At 43.1% G+C, this 9,920-nt stretch overlaps 1 long non-coding RNA gene across 1 annotated transcript; it reads right to left on the bottom strand.

The window, feature by feature from the left end:
• Nucleotides 1-320: 320 nt before the first annotated feature.
• LOC141571721 (uncharacterized) lies at nt 321-7,215 on the bottom strand. Its single transcript, XR_016020164.1, has 3 exons — nt 5,434-7,215; nt 4,538-5,003; nt 321-604 (listed from the first exon to the last, which is right to left on the bottom strand). It is a non-coding gene; the product is annotated as an uncharacterized LOC141571721 (long non-coding RNA).
• Between the last annotated feature and the right edge of the window lie 2,705 nt (nt 7,216-9,920).

The raw sequence follows: 9,920 nt of genomic DNA on the forward strand, positions 1-9,920 counted from the left end.
CACAACAATAAAGTGAGTTGTTTTGCATGAGGACAGAAAGGGTCGAGAAAGATGACAGCAAAAGCAATATTTAGCATGAATGAAGACGTTTTTCCAAGGATGAGGGGTGACATTCTGGATATGACAACTGACGGTCCTGTTTGATCACTGTTATCCCCTGTTCCCATTGGCCACTGGGCCCGGAACTCTGCTCCAAGAAGCACAGAAAGTGCTGTGTTGTCACTGGCATGCAAAAGACATTCCCCTGTAAACCGTGTTTTCCAGACCTTCTGAGGAACACCAAACTGAAAGAGAGAGAGAGCGAGAGCGAGAGCGAGAGCGAGAGAGAGAGAGAGAAAGAGAGAGAAGGTTAATAATTGGCAACATGGAGTTAACTCATGTTAACCTCTCCCTCAGGGCCACGGAGACGGGAGGGTTGCCAGTACAAATTGCCTAACTTGGTGGTCTGCAGGGGGTCTCAGTGATCCATGTTATACAAATATGTCCTTACCGGTCCCCAAGAAATGTTTTAATAGAGCCTCAGACTTGCTTTCAAAGGTGACCAATACTCACACCAAAGGGGTCGAGAGTAAGAAAAGGTGAGACACAGTGAAGTCATGGAAACCTGAAAAGAAAAAAAAAAAACATTTCCGAAATCAATCAGTTGACAAGTCTTTTACCCTGAGTTTTCTGTATCTATGTATGTATGTTCCTGTCTGTACTTGCTGGGCTATAGACAGCACAGACACTAAGACAGTCTGGTTTTAGGGAACGCCTGGCCACCCACGTACACTCCAGCAGCATATAAGCAGCACTTAGAGATTTAAAAAGTGATGGTCCCTCCTCAAGGGCTTTTATAATCCAGTGAGTTTTCTTTTACCCTCAAACCGAATCTCAGAACAGCACCACACAAGAGGCAGGTGAAGTTCATTTCCTATACAGGTTGGAAACCTGAGGCCCAGGGAGACAAAGTGACATCAGACAGTCAGGGGTAAATCTTGGACTGGAAGTCAATGCCTGATTCTCTAAAGCATCGGGATGGCCTGCAGTAGGACTAATCATACAATTAATAGATCAATTACTTGCTGTTTCTGCAGGCATTTGGGACCATGTCACCCCCTTTCTCCTAGTTCTGAGGTTTTTGTCATCACATTTTGCCCACAGTAGGAGTTGGTAAACCCGTAATTGTAACCAAAAGCTTCAGTGACATGGAATTTAGCTCCTCGGGGCTTAGTTTCCCCATGAGGAATGATCCTTATGAGGCCCCAATAATTTCCGATGAAATCAAGTGAAAAGTCGAGGGAAGACAAGAAAAAGGAGAAGTCTTGTCAAGTTCTTGACGGGGTGCTTGAAAAACAGGAAGACTCCGCTTTTCAGTTGCCAGGCAACTCTCTCTCTCTCTCTCTCTCTCTCTCTCTCTCTCTCTCTCTCTCTCTCTCTCTCAGCTTCAGATTGGGGCCCTGACTGTGAACGACTTCCTTTGTCCTCATATGTGCCTTCCTAGCTTCCAGAATGTCCTCTGGTGGCTGAGATCACCTTATGAGACCAGAGTCTCTATCCTGATTTGTGCCACCCTAGAAATATCTATTTCTGAGCTTCTTTCTTTCCCAGGAACCCAAAGTCCTTCTTTGTATGTCATGGATGTTATATAATCTATATGCAGACGGCATATATGAACACATTACACATGCAAATTGAGCCAGTTCCTTGGAAGTTCTCTGTTCCTTCCTTGCCAGCTGCCAGATTCGGCAGGCCAGCTGACACCCAGCCAGGCCATTTTATTCATCACGGCACAAAACCAGGGTTTGGCTCCTCTCTTCCTAAGAATCACAGAATACAAATGCTAGAAAGAGTGGAGGGTCCCTCAGTTCTCCCTTGACAACTCTGGCCCTTTCCTGGGGCTTTAATTAAGCATTTGGCCCAGCTATTGTAAACCTGTCTTCCTTGTGATGGAGTGCTTGTGGCTTTATTCTTTGGGGAGCACTGAAACAGTGTCTAAAGAACAGCTGGATGTATATGAGAAGGAGGACAGTCTCGGCCTCTGGGGAGAATGTCCATCCGGACCCAAGGTTTCTATGTAGCAGGAATGTGTGTGGCATGAGAAACACTTCCATTTCATAGACAATTTATGATGTAATCCAAGCATCTGCTTGGGATGTCAGCTCCCAAGTCTCTCTTTGCAGGTAGAGTGGGGGGCACACTTCCCTTTAGCATCCAAGAAAAATAACTTGAGCCCATCCACATTCTTTATGAAGGCGAGTGCCCCATGTCTCTCGGACATCTCAGAGGGATTACATTCCTCTTGATGTTTCTCTGTTTCTCTCTCTCTCTCTCTCTCTCTCTCTCTCTCTCTCTCTCTCTCTCTCTCTCCCCCCCCATCTTTCTTTTTCACTGAATTCTCATCCTCATGTAATATCACTTCACCTATGTTGTCCCTCTCCCTTCATTCCCCGAAGCATCCCCAACACAACATTACTGTTTGTAGAAGGCAGTTTAGTGATAGTTGGGATAATGGAGGTAGAGTTACAGCACAGTTCAGATGACATGAAACTGAGCATTAGACACCATAGTCCTGCATTTTCCCAGCCACTCCCACCATAGAGACTTTCTCATGGGTGTTCCTTCCTTGTAGGACTCCTGCCTGCTGACATTCACTGGGATCTGTGGATGTCTGCGGGTCTTCAAATTCCTCCTAATTACATCCTCTCTCTCGGACTATGAGACTCTATCCCAGAAATCCTGCTACTTGTGATGCAGAAAATGTTGGTTCTTTTCCTAAGCCTCTTGCACCCAGCAAATAATGTGGTTTTCTTCTGGGTTAAAAATAATCTAATTCATTGCTCAATCTGAAAAAGAGATATACTTTCATTCCGAAAAGACTCTTTAAGAAAACCGTCAGTAAATAAATCACTTGCAAGGTGGCAAGGCCTTTGGACGGCTTTGCTTTCCAAAAGATGAATGGTATTCTTCCCCTAAAATGGGGGTTTATAACAATCATTGTATTTGTTTTTACTGCCTTTATTTCCAACTGCATTGTCATAATGCTAATGGAATAAAAAACTCCCAGGGTAGTAAGTGTCTCCATTTCCCTCATGAAGCAGGGGTTTCCTCATCTGCAAAATGAGGAAGCATGGACCAGATGATCTGTAGGATTTCCTCTAGCAAATACCGTTCTGTATCTTCTTTTTCCTGCAGACTTGGAGGCTGTGTGGAGGGGGATGGGCAGGAAGTAAACCCAGTGGGTTCTAACATAATTATCAGTGGTACATTGGAATGAGTCTAAAAGAACCAACTGGAGAGTTTGTTAACTAAAAACTACAGGTTCCCAAGGCTCACTCCTGAAGATTCTACCTTAGGAAATCAGGCATGAGGTCCAGTATCTATATTTTAAAAAATAAAACAAATACCTCCACAGGTGATTTTGATGAGCAACAAAGTTTAGAAACCATTGGATTTTTTACTAAAGTATAATTGGCAAACAATATATAATTTATTTCAGATGTACATCATTGTGATTTAAGATTTATATACATTATAAAATGACCACAAGTCTAGTACCCATCTGTCACCATACAAAGTTATTACAATGTTATTGACTATGTTCCCTATACTGTAGTTTACATCCCCATGACATTTGGGAACTAAAAATTTGTTCTTCTTAATCTCCTTCACCTATTTCACCCATTCCTCACCCCTCCCCCACTCTGGTAACCACCAGTTTATTTCCTGTATCTGTGAGTCTTTGTTTTGTTTGTTCTATTTTTGTGTTTTTTAGATTCCACACATAAGTAAAATCACATGGTATTTTCTTTCTCTGTCTGACTTATTTCATTTAGCATAATACCTTCTAGGTCCCTCCACATTGTCACAAATGACAAGATTTCATTTTTTATGGCTGAGTAATATTCCATTATATATGTCACATTTTCTTTATCCATTTGTCTTCTATTGGCCCCTTACGTTGCTTCCATATCTAGATTATTGTAAACCACTGGATTTTTGTGATAATCAATAATAATAACCAAAGTGCAGGTTAAAACAATCAATTTGAATATCACAGTGGAAAAATAATATTAATCTATTTCAATAGATTTAGTAGATGTCTAGGGCACAAGACAACACAAGCTGGGGTTTTTGTCGTGTGTTGTTTTTTTTAATGACATCAAACACCAAGAGGCTTTCCAAAGGGTTCATTAAATATTCATTAAAATGTAAGTGTCATCAAGCCCAAAGGGCAGAGCCTCAGTACTTCCAAATATATAGCTTAGACTGGCAACCAGGGCTTAGCAAGGTCTCTTTAATATTTATGAGTAACCTAACATATTTTTTTAGCTTTTGCCCCATACTAAGGTATTTTAGCATAATTAAGGATGGACTTGCAAGTATAGTATTCCTTCTGGATTAAAAATAATCCAACCAATACTTTCCTGTTCTAAAAGAAAAAAAAAAAAAAACACAATACATGTTTTATTCCAATTTATATAATTATCAGAAAAATCTTTTCAATAAAACTATGACATTTGAAGCATAAAGCATGAAGTCATTTATCAGTATTTACCTTTACATTAAACAGAGTAAATATTCATAGTTTCTCTAGATCTCAGTTGTCCTGAAAATAATAGAAATTCTCATTAATGTGGGAAAGAGCTCATTAGAAAAAAAGAAACTGAAAACTGCTTTTGAAAAGACAAGTAAAACTTTTTGTTTCAAAATATATATATTTTTCTAGCGTTTGTATTAGCTGTCACTGCTACATAGCACATTATACCAAAATGTACTAACTTAAAACAATACACATTTACAATCTCACAGTTTCTATGAATTACAGGTCTGGGAGTGGCTCAGCTGGGTGGTTCTGGCTCAGGGTCTCATGAGGCTGCAGTCATCTGATTGGTGGGCTTACATGCCTGACAAGTTAGTGCTGACCACTGGCAGAAGCTCCTAATCCCTTGCATGGAACTCTCCATGAGACAGTTTGAGTGTCCTCACAATCTGGCATCTGCCTTCTTCCAGAATGAGTGATCCTACAGAGAACAAGACAGAAGCAGCAAGGTCTTTTATGACCCAGCCTTGGAAGTCACACTGTCATTTCCATAATGTCCTATTGGTTGCACAGGTAAGCTTTATTCAGTACGAGGGGACTCATATGGGTGTGAATATCAGGAGGCAAGAGTCATGGGGGGAAAGGGGGTGTCATGGAGACTGGCTGTTACACTGCTTGAAACTATTATAACATCAGACCTCAATAAACACTGTATTTCATTAGGTCTAAAACATCATTGACTATAAGAAACATCTATATTTTATGTAACAATAAGAAAGAAAAAGTTGGTCATATTGGGAGACTCTCTGAATAAAACTGATCCATTGATGAATATACCTTCTGTGTAGGTCTAAATGAGAATAAATCCACTCCACAAGAAGTAACAGCAGAAGACGCAAGTTTCAACTTACCCTGGATGAAGGTGGGGGAAAAAATTCCCTGGAGAATTTGAACCCGAGCAGGTAGCATCCCCAAACTGAGATAACTTTAAATAGAACTTAAGATCCTCTCATCAGAAACTTGATTTCAGTCCAGCTTGAATGCAACTGGAGAGATATTTGAATTTTAGAGGATGGGAAAATGTGCATCTTAAAAATCAAGAAAACATAGTTAGTCATGTCAATGAAGATTCAGGTAAAATGTACAGAAACAGTTTATAGTCAGCATTTTGGGGGGCAACATTACAGAAATGGAGTCTTATAATATTTTTGAACAAAAAAACCAGAACATCAGTCCATCTGTTATGTTTTGTTGGCCAATACTGTGCCCTTTCTCACATCAGTTTTGTAGACTCAGCTAATTACAGAAGCAGAAAATGAAGAAAAGCAGAAAGTTTATGAAGGGAATCAGTGTAGAATCAGTAGAAATAGAATAAACTTTGAATTGGACCCACTTAGGTCCAGGTATTTATAGCTGTGTGATCTTGAGCAAGTTTCTTTACCTCTCTGGGTCTCTAGTCATATGACCTTCAGGTAAGGTCCAGGCAGTGCTCAACCTTGCAGAGTTATGAGAGTTAAATATCACATGTATGAAACATGTAGCATGACGTTTACCTGTGTTTGCTCAACATGATAGCTATTACGATGATTACTATTTATCAGTCTCTAAGACTACACTCCTTTTTCTTTTCTTTTTTTCTCTTTTTTTATTAAGGCTCAACCAATAGGAAGCCTGATACCCAGAAAGATGACTTTTCTCCTGCTGCTCATTCAATGACAACTATAAATATTGATGGAGCCCTATGTCGTAATTGAGCATGGCTCCTGGACTCGAGTATTATTCCAACTGCGCCAGCCAGGCAGCCCTGTCTCTGTCCCAAGGAGCTGTAAGAGAATGTCCACAACTAAAATAGTCTTTGATTTTGTAACCACATGGTTTGCATGTTGAAACAGCAGTTTTTAAATTAGTAACAATAACCATAGGTGCTGCCGTTCCCAAGTTGGTACAGAATGGAGAATAAGCGCTAGATGAAAGGAGGAAGTAAAGAAAAAGAGGAAGGACATGAGCGCACACAGCTCCGAGTCTCACAACTGGCCAAGGGGTGAAGGCTCAGATCATTTTACAGAGAAGGAGGGGAAGCCCGCAATGGCCAGTGGCACGTCCAAGGTCACGCCAGTAGGTAGCGGTACCCGGAAGGCTGGACCTCAGCATTCCAGGTGGGAAGCACACATCGGACATAGACTTCTGTGATCCAACTGACTGAAACCACAGGGTGTATGTCAGTTTACACTGACAGTCTTGTGTTCCGTCACTTAAAGAAGTGGGCATTAGGTTGGGTGCCCAAAACAGCCCGGTGTATATTTTTGTCCATTGTAAATAACAGCACCCTTTTCACTTCAACAGTGTCTGGCTAAACAATAAATTATATGGACACCCTCGTATTTGGCCTGTGAAAGGGGGTGAAGAAGTGAAGATGCTGGGCACGCCTGCAGTGCCTGCCAGGCATCAGGGACAAAGCACGGGGAAGTATTCCCAGACTCTGCTTTCAGAAGGCAGGCCCATGTGGAATGGCCTGAAACATGTGTTCACCACACACTTGTTTTCTTCCCCCAGATCTTAGCTTAGGTACCGGTCAAGGTCAGAGTCTTCTGTCCTTTACACGCTGCTGTCATGTCTTCACGCACACAAGCCTGTCGTTTGCTTCCAGCGAGAGCAGCTCAAGAACAGGAGCAGGCCAGGTGCAGACACCACCATCGAGCACATCTGACCCCGCCCCCCACCCCCGGACACCAGAGCTGGAGAAAACCCTTTCACCCTTGCAGGTATGCTTGGAAATTTGGTGCCCTTTGGGAAACAGAAGGATTAGCAGCATTTCCTTGGTGTTGACAAACACGTACCTAAGTCTTGACAGAAGGGAGTTGGAGGCAAACACCATATGTTCCCTAAAAATACAGCGTGATTCTATGCATCCTGACACTCAGCGAATAAAGGAAGGACGCAGTGGGAACAACATGGTTTTGAGCAGGTTTCCCAAAGTGTGCCGTGTGGAGCCCCTGAGGGGTGTGGTAAGACGCCGATTCCTGAGGTCTGCGGTCAGCTGGAGGCTGCACCTATGAAGAGGACTTCACGTGATTCCAGGGGGACTTCACACCACACTGGGGGGTCACTGATTTAGGACCACGTTTCAGTAAATACCCTCTCGACCATCCTTCTCTCTTCTTACCTTTCACACTGCCTTGTGGTTGCTTAATGGGCTTTGTTCCTAGAACTGAAGGTGAGATCCCTGAAGAGAGATTTTGAATAATGACAGAAAGAAAGAATTAATCAATCAATCAAAGAGAGGCAAAGGGAGCAAGGGAGGGAGGGAGGGAGAAACCAATGACATGAAAGTTGGTCACTAGAAGAATTTCCAGCTACTCCATGCCTCAGGTAACACAGCTGACTGGGCTCATGGAATTCAGAACATTTCACTGGTGCTGTCCAGGTGGGTTACAGGTCTGTTACCTGTCTCCCAGGCTTCACCTTCCATCAGTTTGTCCGTTTGCTCCAGTGTGCCATCAAACATCTTTTCTATGTATGATGTAATGGGGAAAAGATTGGGAACCACTGAAATTATTTCAGCACAAACATATGTGGTAGCCTTCCAATGATTCTGCACCCACTTCTAACGTGTGTGGGTGAGGTGTGTGTGTGGCGGGGTTTCCCCACCCCACCAACAAGCAATTCTCCTGCACCAGCTGAGTGTTACACAATTCAACTCAATCCTGACACTATCTGCCCAGAAATAGATAGTGCCAGATTTCACAGGTTGATGGCTCAGTCCTATAAGATTTCTTCCCTGCCACCTCCAACCCACTTCAGATGCCAGTCACAAGCCCAGGCTGTCACTTATGCTTCTGACAGACAGGCTATAGATGAGAGGTTCCAGTGATCCCCTCCTTGGGTTTGATTCATTTACCAGTGTGGCTCTCAGAAGTCAGAGAAACATTTTACTTACTAGAGCATCAGTTTATTATAAAAGGATGGAACTCAGGAATAGCCAGATGGAAGAGATGCATAGGGCAAGGTGTGCGGGAAAGGGCACAGAGCTTGTTTCCATGCCCTCTCCAGGCCTGCCACTCTCCCAGCACCTGCCCATGTTCACCAGCCCAGAAAATCTCTGAACCCCATCTTCTTCAGTTTTTATGGAGGTTTCATTACATAGTCATGATCAATTAAATTATGATTATGATTGGAGATTGATTCAATCTCCAGCTCTTCTACCCTCCCCCAAAATCAGGGGGTGGGACTGAAAGGTCCAACCATCTATTTACTGGGTTGGTTCCCCTGGCAACCATCCCCATCCCCAAGTGATCTCGGGGGCTTTTCAAAAGTCACCTTATTAACATGACAAAAGACACCTTTTCCCCCCCTCTTAGCACTTAGGAAATTCCCAGGGTTTTAGGAGCTCTGTACCAAAAACAGAGATGAAGACCAAATATATATTTCTTAATATAAATCACAATATCACACCTTCTGTTCACTGGTTTGTTTGGGGGGTAGGGAGCAGTGCTTTTAGTTTGCTTGCTATCGAGTGGGACAAGGAAGCAATGTTGTCATATCCAAGTGGTTTTCATCCCCGTCCAATAATCGATACCTGACTGCCTTATCACCAAGAACAGAGGGGAACTTGTGCTGCTCTGTGTCTTCCCTTCAGAGAAGGCAAAGCTCACAGTATTAATCTGACCTGGAAACCTCCGATCGCAGCCCCCCCCCCCCCATTTCCATTTTCTCAAGTTAACTTCCCCCAGCCCTTGCCATGTTTCCTGGATGCTTCTGACGCATCAGCAATAAAAAGAAAAGCATAGGGTGGAATCAGAGTGGAGAGGAGAGTGAAGGAGAATGGAAAGTGGCTGAGGTGACTGGCCATTAGCCGGGTGCATTCACTTCAAGATCTTTCTCAACGACACATGGGAGAAGGCGATTCATTTCATATCTTTTGAGTCCCTGAAAACTGCACAGCTCCAGGAGAGAGAGTGGATGTGTTTTTTCCCTTGAGAGTATCATTTGAAGACCGACGTGCCCTTTCGAGTCTCCCAAGTAGCTCAAAGATGTGTGAGGATTTATTTACCCTCACGCGGAACCCCAAACCTCAGCTGTTATGCCTGTTGGTTACTCATCCCACAAACCTGTCAGTTTAGCTTTCTGCTCTCACCCACATAGGATTAAACTAGGTCACACTTGCTGGGGAGTCTTCTGAGAAATGTTTATTGGCACAGTGCCACAGACGCCTTTTTCCAGAGCAAGAGCTACCACAGGCCAGACAGACATGTCCTTGACCTGTCGTTTTCCACTGGGGACAGAGAAGGAAAAGCCATATGCTAACTTTTTGTGGGCTTAAGTAGCAGAGTCAGGGCATATGACAAGGGACTTATATGGACACGCTGCCCGTTCAGCACAGCCTTTGTCCACACAGTGT

The sequence above is a fragment of the Rhinolophus sinicus genome, chromosome 2 (assembly GCF_057876585.1).
Source record: "Rhinolophus sinicus isolate RSI-liver-muscle chromosome 2, RSI-T2T, whole genome shotgun sequence".
Taxonomy (NCBI): domain Eukaryota; kingdom Metazoa; phylum Chordata; class Mammalia; order Chiroptera; family Rhinolophidae; genus Rhinolophus; species Rhinolophus sinicus.